An 18,369-nucleotide genomic window follows, 5' to 3' on the forward strand; every position below is an offset into this window, starting at 1 on the left:
ATTTGTTACTATTATTACCAAAAGATACCCTTGTTGTTTGAAAATAATATGGTTTTTATATTTGCTTTGGACTGCAGAATACAAAATTAAAATGGAAATGTACCAGTTTTGTAATTACAGTCAAGTCATTTTAACTTTAATCAGTTCTTTTATGCACAAATCTTAAATTTTGAAATTCATCTTGTGACTATTCACATGATGCTCTGTAGTTTTATTAAGATATCAGTCTGACCATAAGGCTCTTAGTTCCTTAGAAAGTCAAACTAGACTAATTTTCTAGAAACAGCTTTGGGAACAAGGTCTTAACACTTCTGTGACAATATATGTAATTTACAAATATGAATCTTCATTTTTAAGTTCCTCCAAGTTTTTGCATTATGGTCATTTTTCAGTTTTTTTGTTTTTAATCAGACTCCTCAATATCACAATAAAATGTGTCAACAAGTCTGAAAAAAAAGTAAATAATATGATTATTTTATCCTATATGAACTGATTCTGTGATTTCATTGGTCTATGGAATTCTCAGGACTGTATCAGTAATTACAGTAGTTCTTCTATCCATAGACATCAGTACATATTCTTCAACATATAAACATTTAGAGTTGTCTGAGGCAGAGTAATTTTAATTATGCATTTTCTCTGGCACAATTGTTGGTTTTTCAATTACCCAGGGTTTGGTTTTCCTATCATTTATATTGTGGTAACCATTAGGCAAATCATCATTCTGATTGTACTTGTTTCACCCCATTATTTCTTGTAACTGATTCTATTAATTCCTTCTATGTCTTCCCTTTTCCTATATGATAATATTCATTACATTCATGTATTCTGGATTTTCAGTCATCCCCTAATTTATACACTCACTTTATTTTTTCTGTTACCTTCTAAATCTTAGTTATAAATATTTTGTTATATTCTATATTCTATTTTGAAGTTTTTATGTATATCTTATATTTTGATTGCTAGAATAAAAAGGTAAGGGCATTTTCCTGCCCAATTCCAAATTGTTCTACAAAATAATCCACCTTATTCAGAGTTCCACTAAAAATATGTCGGTTTTCCTAGAGTACTTCATGGGAAATTTTAAAACAAGCTTACAATTAATTATTAAGAAGATTGTTCTAGCAGGGATTTTTTTTTGCACTATGGATATTTTAAGGAAAAGGCAGATGGACAAGACAGGGAAGAAATGGTAATAGTGCAAAATAACAAAAATGCACCAGAGTGTTGGCAAATAGGAACTGATCAATAAGCATTCATGAGATGTCATCAATAATGATCCAGGCAATGGGCAACATCCTAATCTTAAAAAATAAAACCATAGTAATATAAAAACATATAATGAAAATATTTCAGTAGGAGCATTAATTCCTTATTGCATGCATCATGATTTCCAGGTAAGAAAGTCTGCTGAAGAGAAAAACTATGGAGTCAGGCACTAAATTCAATATGTTCTTATCATAGCCACCAGCATTTGTATTAAAGAATAAATTTAAATAAATGAAACTTCAGAAGAACAGAAAATGATAAGTGATTAAAACAAAGGGAGAGTTTAGAAATAATAATGGTGAGAGAATAATATTTCCATCCTCTCTCCTGGTGAATAGGTGGTGATTTCACCTGGTGCTGAAACAAATATGAGAGGAAGAAGACTAAATTGAAGAAAAGTTTGCTATTTCAGGATGGAATTTTCAGGGGATTCAGTTGAAGGGATGGATAGAGCTATAGAGGTATATTGAAAAGGTAGAATTTTTGAGATAAAACATAGGCCTTAAAGGTTAGATTGTGGGGATATTTGGAACCATGCCCAAAGGGCTATAAAACCATGGATTCTGTTTGACAAAGCAAAGCCTCTACTACATCTTTATCCCAAAAGAGATGAAAATAGCAAAAAAAGGACCTGTGTACAATAATATGTGTGGAAGTTCTTTTATAGTGTCTAAGAATTGGAATTTAAAGTTATGCCCATCAGTTGGAATGGTTAATCAAGCTATTATGAAAAAATGATATTTTTCAATAAGAAATGATGAGCAGAATATTTTCAGAAAAACCAAGAAAGACTTATAAGAACTGATGCCATGTAAAATATACTGTGTAAACAATAACAACAATGTTGTAGGAGGACCAGCAATGTATGACAACTTATCCCAGCAATTCAGACTCAAAATAACTCAGAAGGATTTATGATGAAGGATGCTATCCAAACCCATTGAAAAGTGATAGTTTTTAGAATACAGATTGAAACTTTCTTTTTAAAGTTTTCTTTTATTTTTCTTGAGGTTTCATCATTTTTTTTTTGAATTGAGGTCTATGTTTTCTTACACAACATGACAAAATCTTAGGAGAATGAATAAAGCCAGTGAAAAGAGGGTCCAAAGAATACTACCTAGAAATTAAAAACCCTAACTAAGAGAGATCTAAAACTTCTGATGGGAATCTGATTTGGTCTCCAGCCCAGAAAGCCTTCCTTTAAGAAATCAGGATAGAGTTTAAAAATCAATTGGAAAATTTGGGAAAAAGAAACCCAAGAGAAAATTAGCCTTGAACAAGGAAACAAATCCTTGAAAAATAAAATTGGACAAATGCAAAAAGAAAATAATTCTCTCAAAATCTCAATTAGGCAAATGCATAGAAAACAGTAATTCCTTCAAAATCTCAATTGGTCTGATGGAAAGCTCTTTCAAATGTAGAATTGGCCACATGGAAAAGGAGTTGCAAATGGCAAATGAAGAAAACTATTCTCTATAAAATAAATGGAGTCTGTGAAAACTAATGACTTCATGAGACAACAAGAATCTGTTAAACAAAACCAAGAAAATCAAACATTATAGAAAAAAAATGTAAAAATATCTCATTGACCAAGCTACTGAACTAGAGAATAGAAGTAGGAGGGACAACTTAAGCATCATTGATCTCCCTGAAAATATTGAAAAGAATAAAAGCCTGGACTTAATATTATAGGATTTAGTAATGGAAAATTGCCCAGACATCATGAAACCAGAGGGCAAAATAATAATTGAAAGAATGCATCAATCTCATTTGGAAAGGAGTCCCAAGATGAAAACACCAAGGAATATTGTAATCAAATTCCAGAACTATCAGATAAAACAGAAAATCCTGCAAGTATCCAGAAAGAAACAATTTAGACACAAGGGAGCCACAGGATCTGGTTACATCAACATTAAGGGATCAAAGGGCTTGGGAAGTGATATTCTGAAGTGCAAGGGAGTTTGGAATGCAACCAAGAACCCACTATTAAACAAACCTGAGCCTTCTCTTCCAGGGGAAAAGATAGACATTTAATGAAATATAACAGTTCCAAATTTACCTGATGAAAAAAACAGAGCTAATAGAAAATTTGGCCTTCCAAGAGGAGACTCAAGAGATGCATAAAATGGTTAAAAAAATACAAAGGTAAAGGAAAAAAAAACTGTTATGCAATAAGATATAACTGGCAATCACCCCACCTAACAATTATTCTCATATCTCCCAAGAACTGCAACTCTGTTTGATAGAATATACTTAGAAATAATAGACAATCATAACTTAACTATGATTCTGATAGGATGATTTAAAAACAGTATCTCTTTTAAAAATGGTACAGTGAAAAGACAGTTAAATGGGACAGTGAAGACACAGGAAGAAGGAGGAGATTAAATGAGGTAAATCACATAAATAGATCAAAAGGACATATTGCAATGGATGGGAAGAAGGGAGGAAGTGAGAACAATCTGAATCCTACTTTTATCAGACTTGGCCTAAATTTAGCAAACGCACATTCAGTTAAGTAAAGAAATCTTACCTTAAAATTATTAAAAGGGGAAGTGGGGAGCAGGGGAAAGAGGAAGTAAAAGAAGGAAGGCAAGGAAAAAAGGTTCAAATGAAAGGGTGAAAGAAAAGGTAGGGGGTTGTATATAAGGGGGAAACTGAAGATGGTGGTATTCAGAAACAAAATATTGAGGAATATGGATAAAGTGGGACAAAAGGGGGAAAATACAAACAGAGGGAAGATAGCATGGAGGGCAATAAAGAGTTAGCAATTATAACTTTGAATGTGAATGGGATGAACTCTCCCACAAAATGTAAATGAATAGCAGAGTGGATTAAAAACAGAATCCTACAATATCCTGCTTATAAGAAATTCATTTGAAGCAGAGAGATACATATCAAGTAAAGGCAAAAGGTTGGAGCAAAACATAGTTTGCTTCAGCTGAAGTGAAAAAGCAGCTGTAGCAATCCTTCTCTCAGTCAAAACAGCTGCAAAAATAGATAGCATTAAAAGACATAAGGAAGGAAACTATAACCTCCTAAAAGGTACCATAGAAAATAAAGTAATTTCAATACTAAATATGTATGCACCTAGTGGTATACAAATTCTTAGAGGAGAAGTTGAATGAGTTGCAGGATGAAATAGACGGCAAAAGTCTGCTAGTTGGAGGTAACCTCCCACTCTCATATTTTGATAAATCTAACCATATAAGCAAGAAAGAAGCTAAGGAGGTAAATAGATTGTTAGAAAACTTAGATATGTTAGACCTATGCAGATAATTGAATTGGGATAGAGATTTGTTGAAAAATTGTTCAAAATATGGTAACTTTGCCCTAGCAGATCTAGAATAATATTATAAACCATCAGTCATCATAACTATCTGGTATCAGCTAAGAAATAGTCTAACAAACAGACTAGGTGCAAAAGAGGTAGCACAAAATGATTATAGTAATCTGCTATTTGATAAACTCAAAGAATACAGCTTTGGGACAAAAAAAAATCTTTCTTTGATAAAAACTGTTGGATGAATTGGAAGCTAGTATGGCAGAAACTTGGAATAGAGCAATACCTCATATCCTATATTAAGATAAAATCAAAATGGATACAGGATTTAGACATAAAAACAATATTTTAAGCAAACTAGGAGATCTAGGAATAGTTTTACTGTCAGATCTATGGAAAGGGAAGCAGTTTATGACCAAGGAAGAGATGAAGAACCTCATTAAAAACAAACTAGATAATTTTGATTACATTAAATTAAAATTCTTTTGCACAGACAAAACCACTGTAAACAAGATCAAACGAAATGTTGTAAATTGGGACAATTTTTACAACTAGTATTTCTGGCAAAGGATTCATTTCTAAAATGTACAAAGAACTGAATCAAATTTATAAAAAGAACAAGCAATTCCCCAATTGACCAATGATCAAATGATATGTGGAGGCACTTTGCAGATGAGAAAATTAAAGCAATCCATAGTCATATGAAAAATTTCTCTAAACCATTACTTATTAGAGAAATGTAAATTAAAGCATCTCTGATATACCACTTCGCACTTCTCAAACTGGCCAATATGACTAGAAATGACAATGATCAATGTTGGAAGGGATGTGGGAAATTTGGGGCACTAATACTTTATTGGTAGAGCTGTGAACTATCCAAACCTTCTGGAAAACAATTTTGAATTTTGTTCAAAGAGCAATTAAAATGTGCAATTCTTTTATCAAGCAATACCACTACTGTGTCAGTACTCTGATTAGATCATGAAAAAGGGTAAAAACATTACTTGTATAAAAATATTCATAGTACCTCTGTTTGTGGTGGCAAAGAATTGGAAATTGAGTGAATGTCCATCTATTGTGGAATGGCTAAACAAATTGTGGTAAATGTTTATTATGAAACAGTCATGTTCCATTACAAACCAGGAGTGATGGGAATTCAGAGAACCCTGGAAGTATTTCCATGAACTGATAGTGAGCAAGATGAGCAGAACCAGAAGAACATTGTATATCCTAAAACGCAAGGGTGATGATCAATCTTAATGTACTTGCTTATTCCATAAGTGCAACAATCAAGAATCAAAAAAAAAAATTTTCCTTAAGAATATGTTTTCTCTCTCAACACATTCAACTTAGATCAATGTATAGCATGGAAACAATGCAAAGATAGCCTAAAAGGCTACTTTCTATGGAGGGGAGAGAAGACAGATTAGGAGTAAAATTGTAAAATTCAAAATAAATAAATAAATTAAAATAAAACTCCAATGTGAAAAACTCCACAATTTTGAAAATAGAAAAACAATAACTCTAAGCTCTTTGTACCCTCTCCCCATTACTTTAACTATTATCTATATCCAAAAGCTCCACTTTTGCTAGAGAATTATAGGTAAATGACATACATCCTATCTCAAACAGATTTATTAACAAATCATTAAAACTGATCTCTTCTTTATCCTAATCACAAGTAAACAACTTTCACCCCCATTAGGTAAATATTTAGTGTGATATAAAAAGAGCATTATTCAAGTGCCGGTCTGCCACTTTCTCTCTGAGCAAGAAGAATCAATAAATAAGGATGAGTTTAGTCAGAGGAAGAAATGATTCACCCAAAATATAGTATGTTAATATATAAATGAAAAACAAGTGTAGTCATATGACCATATTTTCAAGATGATATCAGTCTTAAACTATAATCTTGGAAAGCAGAGCAAATACAAATATCTGGGTGATGATTTATCTGTTCTAAAAGGTAAGTCAAGGAGAAAAAAATCTATGCCAAATTTAAATGAATATCCTTCACCATTGTGTAATTATATCTATAACTGTGGTTCAAGTGTGTGTGGCAACTTTTTATATTTTAATGGAAATAAAAAATAAATTTCCTTGTATTCACCAATTAATTCTCTACACATTTACATTTATAGAATTTTCTATCAGAAAAGATATACGCTAAATATTTTATCAAAATATTATTATCTATCACTTCTATTTCAAATGGTAAAACAATAAATTATATTATGGTTTATCGATCAGTGGTTTGATTTGATTAGGATTACTACCTGTTGTCAGTGCCTGATCATTACTGGCTTAAATGATAAAGTTAATTATCAAAAACTGTTAACCTGAAGAATAGAGTCTGGATTCAGGGTGACCTATCTTCCTTATGCTTTCCAGGAATAGGTAGAAATAGACATTTAAGCATCTGAACTTTAACATTTAATTTCTAATTATATTCTTTTTTCCTTCTTCCCCCCCCCCCCTTCTAACCTTTCTTTCTTCCTAACTTCCTCATTTCTTTCCTCTCTTACCTGCATGCCTTGGTTTATTTACGGAAATGTGGATGTTCCTAGATGGACCCCTGACACTTGTAACCAGGTTCTACTACCAATTTTCCTGCAAGTTTCCCTTTCCTTTCTGTGTTTGACATCCCACCATCGTCCTCCTCTGCTTTTCTGTAGATAGGAAACCATATGCCCCATTTTAATCTACTCTGTCTTAGGAAGACTCCTTCCTCACATGGCAGAACATCCACATTCCCTTCAATATTATAGACAGTGTTTAAATCCTTTGGATTTCTGCATCATTCTATTGCAATGGAGAGGATTAACTCTTTTTGACTTTGAGCAGAAATAGTGAATATATCTTTGCAATAATGCAATAAAATCACATGCAATATTGAAATACAGATAAAAACTAATTGGAAATTTTAAAAAACAAGCTCATTTTAAAGGATGAGTGGATCAAAAACCAAATTATAGAAAGAATTAATGATTTCAACCTAGATAATGACAATAATGAAATAACATATCCAAACCTATGGGACACAGCCAAGGCAGCTGTGAGGGGATATATTATATCTTTAAATGCTTACATGTATAAATTAGAGAAATAAGAAATCAATGAACAAAACATGCAACTAAAAAATTAGAGAAAGAACAAATAATACAACACAATTAAATTCCAAAACAGAATTTCTAAAAATTAAAGGAGAAAGTAATAAAATTGAAAGCAAGAAAACTATTGAACTAATAAATAAAACCAAGAGCTGGTTTTATGAAAAAAACAAATAAACTTGATAAACCTCTTGTAAATTTAATTACACAAAAGAAGAAAACCAAATTGCTAGTATCATACATGAAAAAGGTGAACTCACCACCAATGAGGAGGGAATTAAAATTATGTTGCCAAATTCTATCCAATAAATTTGATAAACTAAATGAAATGGACAAATATTTGTAAAAATATAAGTTGACTAGGCTAAATGAAGAGGAAATTAAATACCAAAATAACTCTATCTCAGAGAAAGAAATTCACCAAGCCATAATTGAACTCCCTAAGAAAAGATCTCCAGGGCCAGATGAATTCACAAGTGAATTCTATCAAATATTTAAGGAACAGGTGGCTTCAATTATATATAAAGTCTTTGGAAAAATAGGTGAAGATGGAATTCTACCTCTTTCTATGATACCAATATAGTGCTGATACCTAAACCAGGAAGAGTTAAAAAGAAAAGAAATTACTTCCACAAATTATCACTAGGATAATATATTATGACCAAGTAGGATTAATCCCAGGAATTTAGGGTTGGTTTACTATAAGGAAAATTCTTAGTATAATTAATTATATCACTAAGAAACCTATCAGAAGTCATATGATTATATCAATAGATGTTGAAAATTTTTTTTGACAAAATAAAGTATCCATTCCTACTAAAAACACTAGAGTGCATAGGAATAAATGAATTGTTCCTTAGAATAATAAGCAGTATCTATCTGAAATCATCAAAAATAAATTATGTGCAATGGGGATAGGCTAGAGGCATTACCAATAAGATCAAGGGTGAAACAAGGGTGACCATTATCACCACTACTATTCAATATTGTATTAGAAATATTAGCTTCAACAATAAGAGAAAAAAATGAAATTGGAGGAATTAGAATTGGGAAGGAAGAGACAAAAACTCTCACTCTTTGCAGATGGCATGATGCTTTACCTAGAGAATTCCCAAAAAAATCATCTAAAAATACTCCCAGAAATAATTAGCAACTTTAGCAAAGTAGCAGTATATAAAATAAACCCTCATAAATCCTCAATATTTCTATATATGACTAGCATGATGCAGCAGAAAGAGCTAGAAAGAGAAATCCCAGTCAAAATAACTTCAGACAATATAAAGTACTTGGGAGTCCATCTGCCAAGGCATACTCAGAAACTTTTTGAAAACAATTACATACAAATAAAATTAAATTTAAATAGTTTGGCAAACATCAACTGCTCATGGATAGGCTGAGCTAATATAATCAAAATGGCAATTCTACCTAAATTAATATACTTATTTAGTGCCCTACCTATTAAAATTCCAAAAAACTACTTTAATGAGATAGAAAAAATTGATAGGAAATTGATATGGAGAAATAAAAAGTCAAGAATTTCCAGGGGATTAATAAAAAATGTACAAAAGTAGGTGGCTTAGTCCTAACAAATCTAAAATTATATTAAAAGTTTCAGTCATCAAAACTGTCTCGTATTGGCTAAGAAATAGAGTGGTGGATCAGTGGAATAGACTAGCTACAATAGCAGGAAATGATGATAATAATTTGCTATATGATAAATCCAAAGAGTCCAGCTATTGGAATAAATACTCTCTATTTGATAAAAACTATTGGGAAAAATGGAAGTTAGTATGGCAGAATCTTGGATTAGAGAAATGCCTCACATCCTTATCAAGATAAAATCAAAATGGATACAGAATTTAGACATAAAAAGCAATATTATAGGCAAAATATAATAGCAAGTAATAGTTTACCTGCCTGATCTATGGAAAGGGAAGCAGTTTTTGCCCAAGGAAGAGATGGATAACATCATCAAAAACAAACTAGATAACTTTGATTACATGAAATTAAATGTTTTTGTACAGACATCACTATAAACAAGATTAAAAGAAATGTAGTAAATTGAGAAACAATTTTGCAGCTAGTATTTCTGAGAAAGGTCTGATTTCTAAAATATAAAAAGAACAGAGTCAAATTAAAAAAACACAGCAAGCCGTTCCCCAGTTGACAAATGGTCAAAGGATAAACAAAGACTGTTTACAGATGAGGAAATCAAAGTGCCCATAGTCATATGAAAAATGGATCTAAGTCATTAATTATTAGAGAAATGCAAAATGAAGCACCTCTGAGGTTTTACCTCACAACTCTCAGACTGGCCAATATGACCAGAAAGGACAATGATCAATATTGGAAGGGATGTGGGAAATCTGGTATATTAATACATTATTTTGGGAGCTATGAACTCATCCAATCTTTCTGGAGAACAATTTGCAATAACAATCAAAGGGCAACAAAAATGTGTATACCCTTTTATCCTGCACTACCACTACTGGGGCTATACCCTGAAGATCCCATGAAAAAGGGTACAAACATCATTTGTACAAAAATATTCATAACAGTCTTGTTTGTGGTGGCAAGAATTGGAAATAAATTGAATGTCCATCATTTGGAGAAAGGCTTAATAAACTTAATAAACTGTAGTATATGTATGTGGTGGAACACTATTTTCTATTAGAAACCAGGAAGGATGGAAATTCATGGAAGCCTGGAAGGATTTACATGAACTGATGCTGAACAAGATGGGCAGAACCAAAAAGAAGAACACTGTACACCTTAACAGCAACATGGGGTGAGGATCAACCTTAATGGATTTGCCAATTCCATCAGTGCAAGCATCAGGCACAATTTGGGGGTATATGTGATGGAGAATACCAGAGAAAGAATTGTGGAGTTTGAACAAACACCACAGACAATATTACATTTAATTTAAAAAAAAGACAACTGTTATCTTATATAATTTTGCTATCTTTAATACTTTATTTTTCTTCCTTAAAGATATGACTTCTCTCTCATCACGGTCAATTTAGATCAATGAATATCATAGAAACGATATAAAGACTTACAGACTGCATTCTGTGGGGGGGGGGAGGGAAGCAAGATTAGGGGGAAAATTGTAAAATTCAAAATTAATAACTTAATAAATTGATTAATTGATTGATTGATTAATTAATAGAGAAAATACCCAAACACAGCTTTTCTCTCTGTGGTAGCTTACTTCAGATTTATAGTTGATACATAGTTGATAGTAGGAGGAGGTAAGATTAAAGGCAATAATATAGAGAATTATGAATAGAGAAAATTTATAATCAGAAACAAATTCTGCAATCTTTAATACTGGTAAATCTTGTTAAAGGGTGCAATGTTCTTTGCCCTTGAGGTGCAAATTGGTTCTTATTGATTGATTGTTATATGTAAAATTTGTACCCTGCACCCCTTACAACCTTCTACCTGGTTTCTGCCACATAAGGGGGGAGGGATTTCCCCCTTAGGCCTTGGTGCTCCTAGTATGGGTAAGACTATAAAAACCTGTGCTGGACCTCCGTTCAGTCCTGGTCCACCCTCTGGCCCAGTCAGCTCTGACTGATTGCTCTTTAAATTTGTCTCTCTTTATCTCTCTCTCTCTCTCTCTCTCTCTCCCCCTCCCCCCCTCACTCCCCCCCCCCTCTGTCTCCTAGGCAAACTTGCCTAGTCTTGTGTTTTTCACTTCTTGCCCTCAAATTGCTTGTTGACTCTCTGGGAAAAGAAACATTTAACCTGTTTATTTTGCAATATTATACAATAGGCAGTTTTAAAATCCCAGAAAGCCTGTGAATTCCTTCATTTTTCAGCAACCCTTGATTTCTATCTTTAATTGGCAATGCCAAATCCCATCAGAACAATAGGTTGTAAAAGATTAAGAAGTAGCCAAAGAACTATATAAAAGAATTAAAAATGTCAAAATGCAATATATCATAAAGTATAACAACAAATATTTATTAATTATCCACAATGTGTAGAACAGTGATATAAATCTAGAGATATACAGATATATATTTGAAAAGGAAGTGTCTCTGTCCCTGAGGAGCTTAATTTTCTTGTAGGTCCTAAAATATTTATATAGATTAACACAATCTCAATCACAAATGTATAATAGCAAGGAAACAAGCATTGTGTATCATCATCACAGGAAGAAGACCATTATCACCTAGCAGGACCTTGCCTCCCTGCCCCCACCCTCCACAGAAGGCAGTTTGTTAGTCTTTACATAACCACCATTGTATGCATTGATCTAAGTTGAATGTGAAGAGAGAGAAATCACATCCTTAAGGAAGAAACATATAGTATGAGATATAGCAGAATTACATAAAAAGACAATTTTTTTAAAAAAATTAAAGGTACGTAGAAAGTATTTGGTCTTTGTTCAAACTCCACAATTCTTTCTCAAGATACTGATAGCATTCTCCTTCTCAGATATGCCAAAATTTTGCCTGATTGTTGCCCTGTTGGTATGAGCAAGTCCATTAATGTTGATCATCATTCCCATGTTGCTGTTAGAGTGTACAATATTCTTCTGTTTCTGGTCATTTTGCTCAGCCATGCCCCAATTGATGGACATTCCCTCAGTTTCCATTTCTTTGCCAACACAAACAGAGCTGCTATGAACATTTTTGTACAGGTGATGTTTCTGCCCTTTTTCATAATCTTTTCCGGGAAAGTTTCCCTCTTCACAGAAATAATTTTTATGACTAGTGTTTCTGACAAAGGACTTACCTCTAAAATATACAAAGAACTGAGTCAAATTAAAAAAAAAAAGACAAGCTATTCCACAATTGACAAATGGTCAAAGGATATGCAAAGGCAATTTACAAAGGAGTAAATCAAAACAATCCATAGTCAAAATGAAAAATTGCTCCAAATCACTAATTATTAGAGAAATGCTGGGATTCTACAGTTATTAAGGGTCTGAGGCAAGATTTGAATTCTGGTCTTTCTGATTCCAGACCAAAACTCCATTGACTGATCTACTTTGCTTCTTCTAGGAATGACTTTGATGAAAATGCTGGTTTTGATATGAAATAAACTGATGAAGAAAGAGAATACATCTATACAATGACTTTACAGGAAAAATCCAGAAGCACTCATAGAAACAAAAATAGAATTCTAAAAGGTAGATTTATATTTGTTTTTTAAATAAAATGATCAAGGTATTAAATGTCAGGACTTATGGCCAATGATTAATTTTGAATTTTTTTGAATTGATTTATTAAAATATTCTCTGTGGAAACAATGTAGGTAAGTAAAAAAAATGGTTTCTGTATACAAAGATGAGACATTTTAGAAATGACTATTCTTGCAATATAATTTCAGGAGTTTTGTAATACATTCATTCTCCCTCCCTCCCAACTTCATTAAAAAAAAAGAATCAGATTAAATGATATTTACTTTCCTCCAGTGTAAATGAAGAGACTGTGATACTTGCTTTGCTCTGGGAACCCATCATCTATATGGCAATAGAATTCTCTTTGGCAGTAATCTGCATTGGGGGAAAAGAACATGGCAAATTAAAACATTAGCTGAATGGCAAGCTGTTAGAACAAAAGAGAAACTGTTTAGCCTTCTTATTTCTTTCCCAGGCACAAAGAAAGGCATTCCATTAACTTCTACTCAGCTATTTCAGAATTTTTGTAGAGTAAATTTTAATTTAGATAACAGAAAGCTACCTGCAATACAAGATATTTGCATCACTTCAAAGTATATTTTAATTGGTCCATCTGGCATTTTGAATAATATACTTGTTATCATGGAGCCAGGTGTGAGGCATTGCTGAATATTACGTCCCTAATCAGAGTTTTAAAAAAATATGATTGCATTTTCTATTTAAAAGTGTTTAAAACTTGATGCCAAGAAACATGAATAATAAAATTTACATGAAATTCATTTCCCCAAGCCTCCAAACTCATGCAAAAGGGGTCTATGCCTGGAGTGTAAAGTAGATAGATAGATAGATAGATAGATAGATAGATAGATAGATAGAGATAGAGATATATAGGTATATAAATATATAGGTATATAGATATATAGATACATACATTAATATGGATCTGCATATTGTATGTTTATAGAATATGATATATAGATAACGTGTATGTTTATATGTAATTTATGTATATATGAACAAATATATACAGATACAGATAAAGATCTAGATATAGATTGATAGAGCTATATAGATACTTATAAACAGAAATAGCGATTATATATATGGATGTAGGTCTATCTAGTGTTGTGCTGTAGCATGATCATTATGATTTTCTATTTCTTCTGTATGACCAAAGATCTAGCTACTGTTACTCTGTTGCACTATGAAGCTCATGTTTCCTTGTATTAACTCTCAATTAAAGATTAAATAAATTAGAATTTCATTAGTATTTATGATAACCTTCATTTTGTAATGCAAAATAAACTTGCTTACTTTTCTATTCATATTAGACTGACACGTACATTTGTATCATATAAAATTGGGGAGCATTATTAAGTTATATAAAAGCTAATCTTTAAAGAAGGTTCAACTCTAGTACTGTAGAACTCAATTTCATTAGACAACTCCACATTTAAATTCTTCAATATATGGTTATTCAAAATTATATTAAAGTTGAGGGATGCAATAGAAATCTTCAATATTTAGTATTATAGGTGATTTTCATGTTTCATTCCTCCTAAAAACTGTATAACTTTTGTCTCTCATATTCATCAAATTCATCATTTTTTGATATCAGTATACAAGAAAAAAAACCTCAGTCATTTATGATTCAAAAGATTATATTTCCAGCTCTCCTCATTTGCCCTTTTTCTCATTTTCTCCTTTAGCAGAACTTAGAAGGGAAGTTAATGCAGAATGTGGGCTGCTCAGGATTTTGGCTTTTGATAATAAAACCTTAAAAGTGATAGAACCAATGATATGTTCCCATTGTAACTAATTTCCAATGAATATGTCAAAACTTTTAATAGCAATGACAACATGTTAGAATGAATAGAGTATTGGATTAACAGCCAGAACACCTGAATTGGATCTCTTGCCTGAAATCACTCAGAAATATAATTTGGGTTAGTAGATTAAGGTCTCAGAATCTATTTCCCATACAAATATATTTGGATGACAGTGTCTTCAATGTCGCTTAAATGGTTGGTTTTGATAAAGTTAAGGTAAAAAAAAATGATAGTAACAATAACAATGAAGATAATAATCATCAGCAACAATGTTAATCCTAAATTATTTTATACCTTATATATTAAATTTTTGTCCCTAAGATGAACTCATTACAAAAATATTGTTTTGATTTTAACCCAAAAAGACATTGATAAAATAAAATAGAGACGTAACTATGCAAAATAAATTGAATCAGAAACTGTAATAGTTAATAACTGGAAAGAAACTAGATATGCAATGATTATCAAGATTAATTTATCATCTATTAATGCAATAAATAATTTTTGCTCTTAGGAAAAATTTTTGGCAGACTTTTATTAAGTAAAGGGATAATAGATTTCAGAATTGAAAGGAATCTCAGACACTTTCAGGTCCAATTCAAATTGAAAAATAGAAAATTAAATAGAAAATTCATACAAGTTAAACCAAAATAATGATAAATTATATAATAACATAATTGTATATAAAATAACTACATATATAAACTATATATTAAATAAAGGCTATAAAATTACACACATATGTATGTATATATCTATATTTCTCAGCTGGTATATAATGTGATAATTTTATGCAATTGGGTATTGATTTGTAGTCACCACACTCTTATAGTCCCAATTACAGAACAGAACTCTGACAATGAACTGGTCTTTTACATTCCAGTCATGTTCAAAGAAAGTTCCCCTCACTTTCCAGTGGCTCTCATTGTTTTTTTCATACTCTGATCATTAAAGAAGGACAACGGGTTACTTAAATAGTAGATCAATGACAGGTGTTTATAAAATTAAATTAGCAATGAAAATTTAACAAATGTAATTTGTTAAACAATGAAAACACACAAAGTTAAACAAAAGTAAATTAGGACTGTTAATGAGACTGTCCTTTCATGCTATTCGATTTTTTCTTCTGAGTTCCTTATAAAAACCCCCAATTATTATACAATTCTCTGCTTATTTATACAAGGGTCACTCACTGGATGGATATATATTTGTATGTAACAACAAAAGTACTTCCAAGAAAATTGTCTTATACATTAACTAAAAAGGTAGAAGGAAAAATTAAAAAGTGTATTCTCTTTTTTATTTAAAAAAATATTTATTTTGAATTTTACAATTTTCCCCCAATTCCTAGTTCCCTCCTCCCACCCTCACAGAAGGAAGTCTATTAGGTTTTACATTTCACTAAACACTTTTGCAGATATGACCTCTATTTGATCCAACACACAACTTCTGAAAGGCAGATAGAACAATAACTATTGACCTTTATGTTTGAAGGTGAAGAAATTAATGAAGTGACTTCTCTAAAATCAGGAGGTCAAACTGGGAATGCCAACCCAGCTTTCCCTATTTTTAATCCATTATTCTTGCCATTCTTCCAGGCTGCTTCTCAATCCTCTCTATGGATTTCAGTTCTCAGCTGTTCTGAAAAAATGAATGTGTAAAAGGTCTGTCCCTTCCCTTTGGGGTCCTATAATGACTCCTAGTAGCACTGGGTGCTTATCTACCACTAACTCTTATTGGTCACAATTCCACCACTGCCACCCAACCAGCCAGTGGAATCAACCAGCACTGACTTAGGAATGCTTGCTTTCAAGCTATTGATTAGAGTTTCACTCACTTTTGGGTTGCTTTCTGCTATTGATTTCACTCCTTTGGTGTTGACCGATTTCAGTTAGGCTCCTGTAGTGTCCTGTTTGCTTCATGTGGGATTGTTTTCCCTCTGTTTCCCAAGCTTGCTTTGGAATCTAGCATGCAACTCTCTGTCTCGCAAGGCTTGCCTGAAAAGATGAAGAATGGCAGTTGTGATGAGTGTACCTCTTCTGTTTGAAGAAGCTCACCAGGACATAATTATTATGAGATCTTTTGTAGGGGTATGTGTTTAAGAAAAACATTAAAATGCTGGGTTTCTACACTCTAAGCAAGGGAGAGACATGAATTGAAGGAATTATGATTATTATTTAAAGCTAAGTCATGAAAAGATCACTGAGTCTGAAATTGTAGGTACTAGTAGTTTGACCTTAGGCTAATTCCTTAACCACCATAGACCCTAGTACCCTTTCTGTAAAATAAAGGTGTTTGTCTCCAACTTTTTATTTTATTTCATTTTATTTTTTTTTCGAGTTTTACAATTTTCCCCCTAATCTTCCTTTCCTCCTCTCCCCCCGCCTGACAGAAGGCAGTTTGTTAGTCTTCGCATTGTTTCCATTGTATACACTGATCTAAGTTGAATGTGATAGGAGAGAAATCATATCCTTAAGGAAGAAAATAAAGTATAAGTCATAGAAGAATTATATAAGATAATGGGTTTTCCCACCCTCAATTAAAGGTCTTTGGTCTTTTTTCAAGAAACACAATTCTTTCTTTGGATCTAGATGGTACTCTCCATCACAGATACCCCAAAATTGTCCCTGATGGAGTGCACTGATGGAATGAATGAGTTCATCACTGTTGATCTTCACCCCCATTTTGCTGTTAGGGCTTACAGTGTTTTCATGATTCTGCTCATCTCACTCAGCATCAGTTCATGCAAATCCTTCCAGGCTTCCCTGAATTCCTATCCCTTCTGGTTTCTTTTTTTGCAAGTGACCTTTAATTTATTATTACTACTATTATTATAATAATTTTATTATAAGAGTAAATATAAACCCCCCTGCTGCCCCCAGAAATGAGAAACCTTGAGAACAGTGAGAGAGAGAGAGAGAGAGAAAATGTACTTCAGTCTGTCCTCATAATTAGGCCTTCTCATCCACTCCCCTCTACGGTTCGCCAGAGTCCTGTACTTGGAGATCAAACTTTCTGCTCAGCTCTGGTTGTTTCAATAGGAAAGTGTGAAAGCCCCGTTTCATTGAAAGTCCATCTTGTCCTCTGAAAAAGGATGTTCGGTTTTGCTGGGTAGTTGTAAACCAAATTGTAAACCAAGATCTTTTGCCTTCCAGAATATCACATTCCAATCCCTATGAGCCTTTAATGTAGATGCTGCCAGGTCCTGTGTAATCCTGACTATGTAGCCCTGATAGTTGTATTGTTTGTTTCTGGCAGCTTTTAGAATTTTCTCTTTGATTTCAGAGTTTTGGAATTTGGCTATTATATTCTGAAACTTTTTCTTTTGGGCTCTCTTTCAGTGAATTCCCTCAATTTCTATTTTTACCTTCTGCTTCTAGGATCTCAGGACAATGTTTCTGTATTATTTCTTGAAAAATGAAATCTAGGATCTTCTGATCATGTCTTTCAGATAGCCCACCCAATACTTTTTAAATTATTTCTTCTGGATCTGTTTTCAAGTTTGGTTGTTTTTTTTTCTAATGAGATATTTCACATTTTCTTCTAATTTTTGACTTTTTTGGAATATTTTTATTTCTTCTTGATTTCATGCAAAGTCATCCAATTCTGCTTTTTAAGGCATTCTTCTCATTTGCCTTTTGTTTTGCTTTTTCCATTAGGCTTAAACTGGTTTTTAATATATTATTTTCTTCAGTATTTTTTTGTATTTCTTTCACCAAGGTGTTGATTTAGTTTTCATGA

This window comes from Macrotis lagotis, chromosome 7, assembly GCF_037893015.1.
Source record: "Macrotis lagotis isolate mMagLag1 chromosome 7, bilby.v1.9.chrom.fasta, whole genome shotgun sequence".
Taxonomy (NCBI): domain Eukaryota; kingdom Metazoa; phylum Chordata; class Mammalia; order Peramelemorphia; family Peramelidae; genus Macrotis; species Macrotis lagotis.